Source organism: Schistocerca americana, unplaced genomic scaffold (genome assembly GCF_021461395.2).
Source record: "Schistocerca americana isolate TAMUIC-IGC-003095 unplaced genomic scaffold, iqSchAmer2.1 HiC_scaffold_33, whole genome shotgun sequence".
Taxonomy (NCBI): domain Eukaryota; kingdom Metazoa; phylum Arthropoda; class Insecta; order Orthoptera; family Acrididae; genus Schistocerca; species Schistocerca americana.
Genome location: NW_025726049.1, coordinates 71454 through 86103, shown reverse-complemented (window position 1 = coordinate 86103; position 14650 = coordinate 71454). Strand labels below are relative to the sequence as shown.

Genomic DNA, 14650 nt, shown 5'->3' with positions numbered 1-14650 from the left:
GTAATTATTTCAAAGAGGAGTGTTATCCCATTAATGTAGTATCTGTTACAAATAATATATGACATACAAATAAACCAGAAACAAAAGGTAAGTTATTTAAAGACACTGATTGCTTAGAAAACTGTGAAGACTTAAACTTAGATTCATTCTATGAGTGGGCTGAGAGGAGCACCTTGCTGGAAAATAGTTGTTCAAATGATCAAAGTGTATTAGGAATTAGAGAACTTATGGAAGAGTCTGGTGGGCTAGGAATGAAAAGAGCACCTAGTAAGGATGATTTAAATGTGTATCTGCATACTGAAGGTAAGAGTGCAGAGGATAAAGATGATAATTTTTGTGATGTTGATTGGGAAGAAAAGGAAATTGAGGATAGTAGTGAAGATAGATGTTTTATTGGTGTAAGTGAGGAGTTGGAAGCTTTAGGGATTACTAATATAAAAGAGGATAGTAATGAAATTAGCGAGGTACACATGAACACAGTTGACAATTTCAATGATAAGGATGCCAGAATTTCAGCCAATGAGTTATTTGATCTTAATACATGGAAGAAAAATGAGAAGGAATTGACAGCAGGTAATCTTAACAGCATTAGGGGAGTAGATGATGAAATGTCAGATAGTGAGCAATTTTTGTTTAACTTATGGGTTAACAGTAGTGCCATTAAGGATGATGAAAATTTCAGAAAGGTAACACTTGATATATGTGAAACTTTGTATCCAGACTGGTGGCATAGAATTAAGTATCACATTGCACAAATGTTAAGACAGAAATATAAAGGAGAGACACACAATAGCACAAATGAATGTAGTTGGCTTAATGAAATATTCAGAAATAGTAATCAGGCCAAAGAAAATGCAATTAGGGTAATAACAGCATATAACTCTGGTAGTAATGATACAGGTAAGGATACTGGAAAGGGATATGGATTCAGTGAAATTGAAGATGACTTATTACATGAGAATATTAACAAAAAATTTGACTTTGATGTAAGCAGTCCGTTTATTGATGTGCAGATAGGATCATGGAAAGGAAAGTGTTTAGTAGACACAGGAAGTCAAGTATCTGGGATATCAGAATCATTAAGTAAAAAACTGAAAACTAATAAGGATTATGTCGAGTTACCTGTGGTAGGAATTAAAATAAGAGGTGCTACCGGGAAGCACAGTAAATCAATAAGGAGTCAGGCTTTTATTACTTTTGAAATTGAAGGAGTATCATGGTCACATGGGTGTCTCGTCATTCCTGATCTCACAGAGGATTTTATCCTAGGCATGTCTTGGATAACAAAAGTAAGTGCAGCATTTGATTGGGCAGGGCAGAAATTAATGATGACTCTACCAAGTGGTGAAGTCATCACTACGAAACTTCTTCAATCAAATGTGTTTTGTATGAATAAGACTGTGAACAGTATTGAATTTACAAAAGAAGGTGAGTACATTGAAAGCCATGTCACAGATTTCGATACAGATGAGATAGAGTTTGAAAAGTTAGTAAATGAAAAAGTAGTCGAGGCTAGAGAACTAACTGAGAACCAAAAACAAGATTTGAAATTATTGCTGTGGGAATATAGTGATGTATTTAGCAATATACCAGGTAAAGTAATTGGATACCAATGTACTTTACAGTTGAAGCCACATGAACCTTTCTTTACAAAACCATACAGTATTCCAATCTCGAAAAGGGTAGCAGTGGAGAAAGAATTGCAAAAGATGGAAGTGTGTGAAATCATTGAGAGGAGTATAAGCCCTTATAATAATCCCTTAGTCACTGTAAATAAACCTAATGGACAAGTCAGATTAGTACTGGATTCCAGACAGTTAAACAAATGTTTATACAGAGAAACTGACCACCCAGAGAACATCGATGAGTTGTTATATAAATTTAAAAATATCCAAATTATGTCAAGCCTTGACCTAACTTCAGGTTTTCATCAAGTACCTCTTGCAATTAGTTCTAGAAAGTACACTGCTTTCTTATACAATGGGAGATGTTACCAGTATTGTGTAGTGCCTTTCGGATTAAACTCATCAGTCGCCGAATTTATAAGGGCACTAGACTATGTACTTGGCCAAGAAGTTGTGTCAGAATTAACAATTTATGTAGACGATATATTAGTTTCAAATCAAAGTTGGGAGGATCATTTGAAGTTATTGAAGAAGGTGTGTGAGAAACTCAGAAGAGGTGGTATGACATTAAAACTGGAAAAATGTAAATTTGGTGTGTCAGAACTAAAATTTTTAGGTCATGTCATTACTAAGGAAGGGATAAGTGCAGATCCGGAGAAAATAAAATCTATCGTAAACTTTCCATCTCCTAGAAACCGGAAACAATTAAAGTCTTTCTACGGACTCTGTGGATTCTATCGAAAATATGTAAATGGACAATGCCTTAATGTAACATGTTTAAGCAACTTACTTAGAAAAAATACTCCATGGAATTGGTCTGAAGAGTGCCAGAAAGCATTTGATAAAATTAAGAATGAACTTTGTAAGAACAGTCTTTTACACAGACCAGATTTTAGTTTGCCATTTTGTCTTCACACTGACAGTAGTGATTGTGGACTAGGAGCAGAACTATTTCAGGAGAAAATTGTGAATGAAAAAAATCTTCATTGTACAATTGCATTTGCCAGCAGAATGTTACTTAAACATGAGAGAACGTACACTGTCACAGAAAAAGAATTACTCGCAGTACACTGGGCGTTTACAAAATTTAAAACATACCTGTTAGGACACAAGATAAAAGTCTATTCAGACCACAAAGCTTTAAGTTACTTGCAGGAGTGTAGATTATATCACAGTAGATTAACCAGGTGGGCAATGTTCATGCAACAGTTTGATTACGAAATTGTGTATATTAAGGGATCAGAAAACGTAGTAGCTGATGCTTTATCCAGGTTACCAGTAGGAGGAGATCAGGAAATGTTTGATCAAGAGGAAGAAAAGGAATTTAAAATAAGATACATGAAGGGAATCCAGGATGAAAAGCTCATAAAGACACTTTGCAATAACATCAGGAGGGGACAGAATAACGATCCTAATTGGAAATTGGTTAAGGACTGTTTAGGCAAAAGAGGGTATGATAAACTTGACAAGTACTATAAGGTCTTTAAGGGAACACTCTTTAGAAGAACAGATGTGGACTCTGACAATTGGAAACTACGTTGGCCAGAGTGTGAGGCAGACAAATTAATGAAGTACACCCATGAGAGTTATGGTCACTGTGGAATACAGAAATGTGTAAAAAAAGTTACAAGAAAATATCTACTTTTATAACATGGTAAAGAAGGTGAGGAACGAAATATCAACATGTGACAAATGTCAAAGAGTAAAAGTAAGCAACAGAACATGTCAGGGAGAAATGCAGAACATCATTCCAGATAAACCATTAGATTTAGTAGCTGTAGACTTTTATGGACCTTTACCTAAAAGCAAAGGTGGCCATTGTTTTATATTCGTCATGGTTGATGTATTTTCCAAACTAATTAAACTTTATTCTGTGCAAAAAGCTACAAGTAAAGAGATCATTGCAAAAATTGAGAGAGATTACTTCAAGAGTGTAGGGAAACCTAAAGCTATACTATCTGATAATGGTTCACAATTTGTTTCAAAAAACTGGAAAGCATTCATGGAAAAAAACTAACACAAAACATATCTTGATATCCGTGTACAACCCATCTTCAAACCCAGCAGAAAGGTACATGAGAGAAATAGGGAGACTTTGTAGGACATATTGTAGTCACAAACATCCTAGTTGGTCCGACCATGTAAACAACTTCGAGGATATCATGAACAGCTTGCAGCATAGCTCTACTGGGTTTTCACCATATGAAATTATGTTTCACCTCAGACCAGCAAATCTTATTTCTGAATTAATAGACTTTCCACAATGTAGCTTAATATCAATGAAAGAACGTGAAGAGATTGTAAAGAAAACCATGAAGAAACTAGGTGAAGCTAGGAAAAACAGACGTAATAGGAAAATAAAGGCTACCACATTCAGAGTAGGTGACCATGTCTTAGTGAAATCCCACAAACGATCAAAGTTACTAACAGCAGAACTCAAGAAGTTCTTTGACATTTACATTGGGCCATTTGAGATTATTGAGAACCCCATCCAAATGCGTACCGATTAGTATATCCCAAGTCGAGAAAGCTGTTTGGTCTTAGGAATGTTTCTTTGAAGCCGTATATTGAGAAAAGAGCAAACTGAGCCTAAAAACATGCCTTTATCTGGAAAGAATTTTACTGGAAGTAAAGAAAGAAAGAAAAAAAATGCAGTCACCATACTATGCCATGTAACACATCTCATGCAAAACGATGTTGTATCTAGACTGATTGTCACGTAATTATATTATAAGATTAGATTTCATGATTCCTATGTGTTTTTTAAAGTAATTTTACAGTATTTAATGAATTGCAAAATATGTAAACTTGATAAATAAGGGATTTTATTTTATTGATGATGCTAGGAGACAAGACATGTCACCCACCCTCACAGTTTGAGAATAGCAAATCTCATAAATTTTGAAATTTGTTCATTCACTTAAATAGACCATAATGCTAAAAAAAATAAATAAATAAATAAATAAATAAATAAAAAAATAATAATTGTATAGTTAATAGAATATATTTTCTTGTATATGCAAGTGTGCCTTTGTTTTACATCATGCTCACCATAACTGGTTTTATTCAGCTCTGTTTATAACCCGATAAAGATACTTTGTTGGCTTATTTTGCCTCTTAATTTTGATATAACATAATTCACAAGGCTCATGAGAGAATAGTGTTGTTGAATTGAAATACTTTTGCAAACTCACTGATGATATAGGAGTTAGTACTATGTTTGTTCTAATATGAGAAAATGTTTTAACTTTAGTATTATTTTATAGTAAATTTCTGGGCAACAAATCGACATATGTATTTATGTTGTGAGACAAAGGAGGAAGTCAATGGTTGATGAAAGAATAAACAGTTTACTACAGTTGTGATAAAAAGTTGTATACAAGCTAAGACAATGATGCAATTTCTGTATCGGACTGACAAGTGGACCAAGGTACACTTGCAAGTCCTGGTGGGCTATTGTAATGTAATTAACTGTCAGAGATAAAGTTTATCTCATGCGAAAAGTACGATGCCCACAGTAGAGAGTTAAGGTAACTTCATTATGTTGCCATACAATGTGTTTAATTTATTTATTTATGAATATTTTCTTTTATGATAAATAATGGATTTGTTTGAGATGATAAATGTGGTATATTTATATGTATTTATTTATATGTGTCTTTGGAGTGTATTAAGGTCAGAAGACCAAAGAATCTGGAATGCAGGAATGTCTGCAACTTCCGGGCACATGTTGGCTTGCACGCCAATTCTTTGTCGGTATTGGAGGGAGATGGACGTGTTTAAGTGACCAGTACAGTATAATGCATTTTTAGGGTATCAATGTTCGAAGTGAAAATATTGTAGTTACTAAACAAAGAGTACGAATAAATATTATTTTTAGCCGAAAGTAATTCAAACCCGGTAGTGTTTATTTCAAACAAGAAGAAAACCCAGGCCAGGCTCGTTAGAGTAATGTTTTGCAGACAAAACCCCTAGACAAACGAGATCTGCAGTGTGTAATCTTTCAGCAGCTACTAATAAATAAGCCTTGCTGAAATTGTGCTGGAACTACTCATATTATTATCAATTACAAACACGTGGTGCGAATGTGGTCCTACCACAATATACCGCGTAAGATTCCACATCATTCAGTTATCAAGAAACGAGATAGGTAACAACCAGTACAATATACATTCCATAACATTACAATATTCTTTATTTAATGTTTGTGTTGCTTCTTACAATATTATGCATGGAGAATAAGATTGTGAATTTGGATAGCGCATTTGGCCAATGTCCCAAAAATGAGGACTTCTGTAGTTTTTGTTCTAATAAACTGAAACTTTTCAAAACAACTTTTTATTCAATTTATCACTCAATGTAACATATTTATGTATAAAAGTTTGCAAAAAAAAAAAAGATCCAATAGAGTTTTGGCCAGTAAAGGGTTAAGGGAAAACCAGATGTAACACAAAATGTCTGGCAGAAAATCTGCTACAGGAACTACATCACAAACCCCGACTGCTCACAGATTATGCAAAGGACAATGGTAACTTCCGAAAATTCTCAAAAATACACATTTATTTGCATTGATATACAATGAAATTCAGGGGTGATGTATACTTTGGCTGAGCTGTGAACCACAAAGCATTGATTTGCTACGTAAATCACGTATACAAAACACTGGTAGCACTAACTTACAAAGTATAGTTTTGCAGGCATCTCAAAATTCTGAAACTAAACTATTTCTCACATAATTGGACAACAAAATAAGAGACAGAATATTTTGAATGAGGATGATAGGCATACTGTTCTAAAAATTTTTGAAAGAACACAGTTTAGTTTAAGCCTACAATTGACGGTAATAGTACTGGTTTATCACGGGATTCCCAAATGTTTGAAATTTCACAACATATCAGAATTCAAACAAGTATCGATACAATCAATGAAAAATTACGCAGAAGTGACATGAACAGCAAAATATACAAATATAGAACTTCAAACAGACACATTATCTAGTACAAACAGTCCCCACATAAGGGAAAATTCCTAAGTCAGCTTTATTTAAATGGGCAAATAAAATAAATAACAAAACTGGAAATTGTCCCTCCTCTTGCAATGAATTGCTACTGGACAACTGCTTTTGTACATTAAATGGAGAGTACAGTACACATCTAATTAACACCAATGGATATCTGTTCACAGAATAACAATCTTTGGATACTGTACTGCATAGTGTGGGAATTCTGAGACATTCTGGGTTGCTGCAGAGTGATTCATTTTTTAAAATAGACAATGTGTAGTGGTGTACACTGTTAACACACTAGGCATATTACACGGGCCACTTGTTCACTCCTTTTGTACACACATCAGTTAGACTGAGGTAGCAATGGAGTTTAAAAGCAAACATTCATACATGGCACTGAATTTAAGATAGAAGTGAATTTAAAGCAGTATTTGGAATCTCTTCATGCAATAAACCAACAGTCTGCTGCTGATTTAATGATTTCTGAGACACACTCTTGAAGACTGAAGTCAATAATGACAGCCACTACTGAAAGAAACTAGCTTCACCTCTGGATAATGATGACTGAAGAGGACAGCTCCCCACTGTCTCTACCAACAAAATGAATGCAGTCTTTGAATCAGATCAGAACTAGTTTGTTGAGTTCCTGCATGGCAATCTTCAGATCAGAAAAATAGTTGTGAAGATCAGAAAAATAGTTGTTAGATACAACACCTTTTAACACTTGAGTAAAAAAACTTGCTGCTAAATCCTGATATTAAACAGTTGAAAAATTTGATTCTCAGTGGTCAAAAGCAGCATACAATAACTAATGACAGAAAACAACTGTACCAATCTTAGAAACAAACATGTGATAGACCTTCTCAGAACACACCCATATGGCAAAAGTGAAAAAGAGGACACAAAAATTATTAATGTCATTGGATGAAAATGATATTTTTCAGCTTAAGATAATAGAGTTACTAAAAATATTTTTAATTAAGCAACTAGTTTCAGCTCGAAAAGCCATTTTTCGGTTTACACACATAGCGAGGTCCCACAGAAATAAAAAGGCAGCAAACTCACACTATGTGCTACTGTTCATCATGGCTTACAAATTACAGTAGAAATGCTACTGTTTGTTGTACTTTAAAAACATTTAAAATGACTTTTTGGGCCAGAACTAACTGTACAGGGTGATTCAAAAAGAATACCACAACTTTAAAAATGTGTATTTAATGAAAGAAACATAATATAACCTTCTGTTATACATCATTACAAAGAGTATTAAAAAAGGTTTTTTTCACTCAAAAACAAGTTCAGAGATGTTCAATATGGCCCCCTCCAGACACTCGAGCAATATCAACCCGATACTCCAACTCGTTCCACACTCTCTGTAGCATATCAGGCGTAACAGTTTGGATAGCTGCTGTTATTTCTCATTTCAAATCATCAATGGTGGCTGGGAGAGGTGGCCGAAACACCATATCCTTAACATACCCCCATAAGAAAAAATCGCAGGGGGTAAGATCAGGGCTTCTTGGAGGCCAGTGACGAAGTGCTCTGTCACGGGCTGCCTGGCGGCCGATCCATCGCCTGGGGTAGTTGACGTTCAGGTAGTTACAGACAGATAAGTGCCAATGTGGTGGCGCTCCATCCTGCTGAAATACGAATTATTGTGCTTCTTGTTCGAGCTGAGGGAACAGCCAATTCTCTAAGATCTCCAGATACTGTAGTCCAGTTACAGTAGCACCTTCGAAGAAAAAGGGACCAAAATCTTTATTGGCTGAAATGGCACAGAAAACGTTCACCTTAGGCGAGTCATGTTCATACTGAGTTGTTTCCCGCGGATTCTCAGTGCCCCATACACAGACATTGTGACGGTTGACTTTCCCGTTAGTGTGGAAAGTTGCTTCATCACTAAACACAATCTTTGAAATGAAAGATTCATCTGTTTCCATTTGAGCAAGGATAAAATCACAGAAATCGATTCTTTTAATCTTAAGCTGTTGATATTTTTTTTTATGATGCAACCAGTTTTGGTCAAAGACCATTTTTGAGGACCTGTTGTACCCACAGCATGGAAACAGGAAAAATTCAGGCAAAATGGATACTTCAAAATTGTAGTAACAATACATACAATGCTTGTGGATATTTAATTTATATTTCTGACATTGTATTCTTTTGATATATATAGTTTTTGCTGGTGATCAAATTCTGTAAGTGTTGCTTGTATTGTTACTATAATTTTCAAACATTCTTTTCATCCCAAATTTTCCCGTATCCACGATGTATATACAACAGGTGCCTGAAAATGGTCTTCAACTGAAACCAGTCACACAGTAAAAAATTAAGTTGAATAACAGCTCAAGATGACACATACTGTCATTTCTACAACTCACTGCTTTTGGTATCACCTGTGAGTAGCTGTACGCTTTGATGACGTTGGCACTGGGGTCGTGCGGTATTCTACCACCACCAGTGCACTCGGTATCAACGCCGAGGCCTTTCACCCTGTCCATCGTCTCATCGTAGACGTCCGAATGGAAGCCAACTCACTTGTATCCTCGCACCTAGTAGCAGGAACCATAGTCAAACTTTCAACAAAATGTATCAAGAGTACTAAGCAAGAAGAAAACACAAAAGTAGCAACGTGAGTGGAAATTGTGGCATCAAAAATAATCTGAAAACATAACTTAAAGGAGCTGTTGTTATATCCACTATCTATAGGAAACACAAACAGGGGCTTCTGTTTTTTTTTTTTTTTTTTTTTTTTTTTTTATTTTTATTCCATACCTACTGCAAATGCAAACGAAAGCTTTTGTATATTCGGACATGTGTTCTCTCGGAAAACACTGAACATAACGTAAATCATCTAGCTGACAAGGTAGTTGGCAACATCAGCACATGGCTTTTGGAGAACGGATTAATACTTCACTGCCAACAACTGAACTCTTGTAAAATAGAAATAGTCTTGTCCTGAGCTGGTCGAACAGACATTTTAAATTCTTAAGACTGAAGATAGATGAAAAGCTCTCTCAGAAGTATCATGTTCAACACCTTAAGCAGAAAATGAACACTTCTGTCTTCACTATACACTATGTCTTGGACACAAACACAAAAGCTTGTTTACTTTTGCTCTGTTATCTCATATGGTGTTATAGTTTGGGGCAATTCTGTGCACTTGGCAAGAATATTCTCATCCCTGAAAAATGCAGTCAGCAAGGTCTGCAGTGCCAGCTTGTGAACATTCAGGGTTGCCGCAAGTTTCCCCAAGTGACGTTCCCTGATTTCCAGCAAGTTTTAGCATTTTTTCCCTGACAAATTTCAAGGTCTCAAGGGCAAGTAAAGACATAAGTTCACAAAAAAATGTAAGGACTTCTGTATTTCTTCCCCTCATGAGCAAAAATCTTAAGTACTAATGTCAGCATCTTTTGTAATGAACAGTTTTTAGATGGAGAAAGAAAGACAATGGTATATAATATTCCATGAAGAGCACTGATGTTATTTTATTTCAATAAAACTAAACATATTTGGTGACACAAATACGCATTTCCTTGGAGTCGCAAGACAGATTTAAAATACCTACACTGATTTCAGAAATAACCTCAGAAAAAAGTATGCCTATTGAAAGTAGTATATAAGGCAGGCCAAAATATACAGGTACATAGCATACAAACCGCCTGTGACTGCCACAAGTTGTTCTTCCTATCGCTCATACTTTCTAATATACAGGGTGTACATTACATCTGGGAACACTTTCAATTATTTATTGCACAAGAACCAAACATAGCACAGATATCACACATATGTCTTTTTGAAGGAAACCCTGAAAGTTCTTTTTCATGTATACCACCGCAGCATACTTTGGTGATTTGCCGATAACACCAGTCATAAACATTGCAAGTTCAGGTGCGGAGCGAGCTTTCTGCGTGTTGGAGTTCGACAAACAAAGTGTTTGCTACAGCTGTTCAATGGATGTTTAGAACAAAGTACGGTAAGAAACCACCAATAAGGAAGGCACAACAAATTTATTATGACGGGTTGCTTGTGCCCAGCACAGAGAAGCAGACATCCCAGTGTGAGTGAAGTGAATTTGGATTGCATATGAGAGACATTCATAAGGAGTCCAAAGAAATTGGTGCATCGTGCATCCCATGAACTCGAAATGGCTCCACTGACTGTGGCAAGTCATGCGACAGAAGTTGTCTATGAAACCATTCAGATTGGAGCTAGGGTAGAAGGTCAATAACAACGACAAAGACAAGTGTTTTGAGTTCTGTTCACAGTTGCAACAATTGAATAAGGACGGGGATGGAATTTTTGATCGCTTAAGTTTTAGCAATGAAGCCACTTTTCACACTAATGGGAAAGTGTACAGGCATAATTGTCGAATCTGGGGTGCAAAGCATCCACACGAATGCATTGAATTTGGGTGTGATTCGCTAAATGTAAATGTTTTTTGTGCTTTGTTGTGTCGAAAACTGTACGGGCCATTCTTCTTCGCCAAGAGAACTGTCACTGGATATTCCTACTCGGATTTGTTGCAGCAATGGCTGATGCTTCAGATGCAATTGGGCTCTCCGTTCATCTTTCAGCAGGATGGGGCTCCCCCCCATTTTCATCGTGAAGTTTGCGGGTACCTGAATACGGAGCTGCCGCATCGATGAACTGGCCGTGCTACAGAAGGGAACAGCTGTTTCATGAAATGGCCTCCCTGATCACCAGACCTCACTCTGTGTGACTTTTTTTCTGTGGGGACACATTTAAGATCCGGTGTACGTATGGTCTCTACCACGTGATGTAGCGGAGCTCCGGGAGAGAATACGAGAAACAAATATCACAATCGACGATGCCATGCTGGGACAGGTATGGCACGAATTCGATTATTGTATTGATGTCTGCCGGGTCACTCATGATTCGCGTACTGAACGTTTGTAAAAAAAAAAAAGATATGTACATCCTGTATAAATTATTTTCTAAGCCCCAAAATGTACTAGAATAAATAAAATGTTTATAAAAAAATGTACCGCACACTGTACTTGCAGTGAGAAAGTCACAATTCCTGAACTCCATCGCCCGTGGCCTCTGGCCTGCCGAGGAGCACCACAGTCCTGAGTCCTCATATAAATCACGAAAACCCACTGCATTATACCACACACAAACAGAGCCGGCCTGGGAGCAGATCGGCGAGACTAGATCCGATGGGCAGGGCTTGCACATTATTGGGAAACGATGGGCTTCAAATCGGCAGACCCAATCCGTTAGAGAGACCCACAGAAATGGCCTGTGGTTTTGGCCCATCATGGAAATCCATTCATGTGGCCAGCTTTACACAAGTCACTGACATTATGTTGACAAAATGAGATGGTGGTGATAAATCCATCAATTTGTGCAAATACTCTGAGAATTAATGCTAATGAAGATAGGTAGCAACTCAACGTAAAGATGATAGCTGAACCATGGACAGACACGTAGAAAAGACAATCACACTCTCACAACTAAATTTTTGGCCATAACCTTTCTTGGAAAATAACACACACACACACACACACATATTCACACAATCACTCAGACACAACTCGTGCACATATGACCGTTGTCTCCAGCCACTGGGTCAACAATCTCCAAGAATCATATCAAAACAAACCACCCCTCACGCCACCCATCGGCAGCTACTAGGCTAGTGGCAAGAAGTGGTGGCAGCACTGACTGCAAGCTGAGGGGAGTGGTAGGAAGTGGAGAAGCAGTAAGAATGAGGGAGTAGGGAAGCGGTGCATGTATTAAGCTGCACCCAGCCAGCGACGATGCAGGAAATCCCAGTAAACAAACTGTTTCATCTACTGAGACAAAAAACAAGATTTCTCCAGGGTTTGTTTTCCAAATTTCCCAGCAGGGCAGAAAAAAAGAGTGATACACCTAAGTATTCAAATCCACACACAAAGGTTACCTTGTGGTATGCTAGAATTCCACACAGGAGACCCTCACAATACATGAAAACTTCTCTATGCAACATGTAATTTATCCTAATTTTTCTTAATTTCATATTTTATTAATTCTGTAATTTTTTGTTTATAAATTATATATTCAGCTTTCTGTAAACTAGGTACCACCTCATCCCATGAGCTTTGGATCAAAGTCTCAAGATACGCGATAAAAAAATAAATGTCAATCCCAAAACCTCACACGCCAATATAATGATCTGCATGCAATCATTCTGTTGATAATGGCACATTAAATTTGGAAAAAAAAATGCATTCAGCCCCCTCACATCATTACATCATCAGTGCAAACCAGACGATATTTCTCGTGTAAATCTACACAGCTATCTGGCAGTTCACACTTAAGGATACACGGCATTTTTCCAGCTCAATATTATGTAAAAATCAACACCTATTTCTTTCAGGCACTGTTTATAATGTATATGTTTCAAGATTTTTTGTTGATATCAGGTAATAGATCACACTTTCTAAACAAATTAGAAGTATTTTGAATATTTTTGAACCTGCTTAGAGTTATTTAAAAAAAGTAACAAGGAAATTCTTCCTCAAACTGAGGTACCATTTGATCCAATGTTATACATTTGAAGGAGACCAAATTTTTACCAGACATGCATGACATGGCTGAGGTACTAGACCTATTTAATTCCACCTATTACGTATATTACAAGGATAAAAAAGTATCACATCTTACATTTAATATTTATAATTTTTTCCTAATAAAAATGTTATTTTTTCTATGATTTAGCTGATTCTGCAATAAAGCTTAGGTCTACTACATAAGTATGGACTACCGAAAGTTACAGAAAAAATGAGAGCAATGCTTTATAAACTTTAGGAAATATTTGTACCTGAATTCTGAAGAAAACAACTAGCGGGAAATTGCGAATGAACATATGAGTCCAATTAAACTGTGCCTCAGAACATTCCTGAAGCATAGTCTACATCCTGCAGCCTTTCTTCATCTTCAAGCTTCCTCTTGGCATTCCTTTTAGCACTTCTTGCTTCTTTGGTAACTTGAAGAGCGAATCTCTCAGCTTCATGCACCCGTTGTCTGTCACACAGAAGAAATTGATCTTTCATATTAGAGCCACATTTTATGCCTAAATTTCTCAGGACTTCCTACCTTCCTATCACTCCATCATTGAAACATAGCACACCATCTAGTACACCAACTATTAATGTATTTATTCCTACAAAAACATTCTTGAGTAATCTTTCCCGTATGGAATGGTTGAAACTTTCATTTGTATTCTGAGTGCCCCCATGAAGACATTTACCGTATTTACTCGAATCTGAGCCGCACTTCTTTTCCAGTTTTTGTAATCCAAAAAACCGCCTGCGGCTTAGAATTGAGTGCAAAGTAAGCGGAAGTTCTGGAAAATGTTGGTAGGTGCCGCCACAACTAACTTCTGCTGTCGAATATATGTAGCGCTACACAGGCATGCTTTGCAGGCACAAAGATAAATACTGGCGCCAAACCCTCTGCATGAGTGTATTAAAAAAAAAAAAAAAAAGAAAAAGAAAAAGGGGTGGCAGACAAGTTTTTCCTCCGCCTTGAGTTTCGACCACTGCATTTTCATACATTATCCAACGAAGTAAATACAAATTCCGTATTGTGCACCTTTGAATGTAGCAGCATTTCAATGCACTACGAAAATCCGACTGGCAAGACTGTTTGGGATGTTTGTCAATATGGCCAACTCTACGTTCTGAATTTTTTCCTAACTGTGAGAAGAGATGGTTCCTTATAGGAACTTTTATGAATTGTGAATAGCATGCAGTATTCTCTTCACATAAGAATAATTAGAAAATAAACATTTTGCCATGTATTCTTTCGTGTTTGCTGCTAACTCATTTAAATCCTGTCTGCCTAATAAACTACGAAACTAGAGTGAGACAACAGCAAACACGGAAAAATATAGATATCATCCCATATTTATATTTGTATTATTCTTATGCCTAATAGTGATACAGTCAGAAATGAAGCACGGCAATTGACTAGATTTTTAAATCGAAGATGACTAATTTCAGTGCAGAAT

The 14650-nt window shown here is 36.6% G+C and overlaps 1 long non-coding RNA gene across 1 annotated transcript in view; it reads right to left on the bottom strand.

Annotated features, from left to right (window-relative positions):
• LOC124580518 overlaps positions 1 to 13521 on the bottom strand; it is a 28072-nt gene extending 14551 nt beyond the window's left edge. Inside the window, exons 1-2 of the long non-coding RNA XR_006973153.1 lie at positions 13460 to 13521; positions 9027 to 9182 (exon numbers count right to left, since the gene is read on the bottom strand). This is a non-coding gene — a long non-coding RNA (uncharacterized LOC124580518). The remainder of the gene's footprint in view (positions 1 to 9026; positions 9183 to 13459) is intronic.
• Positions 13522 to 14650: the final 1129 nt, after the last annotated feature.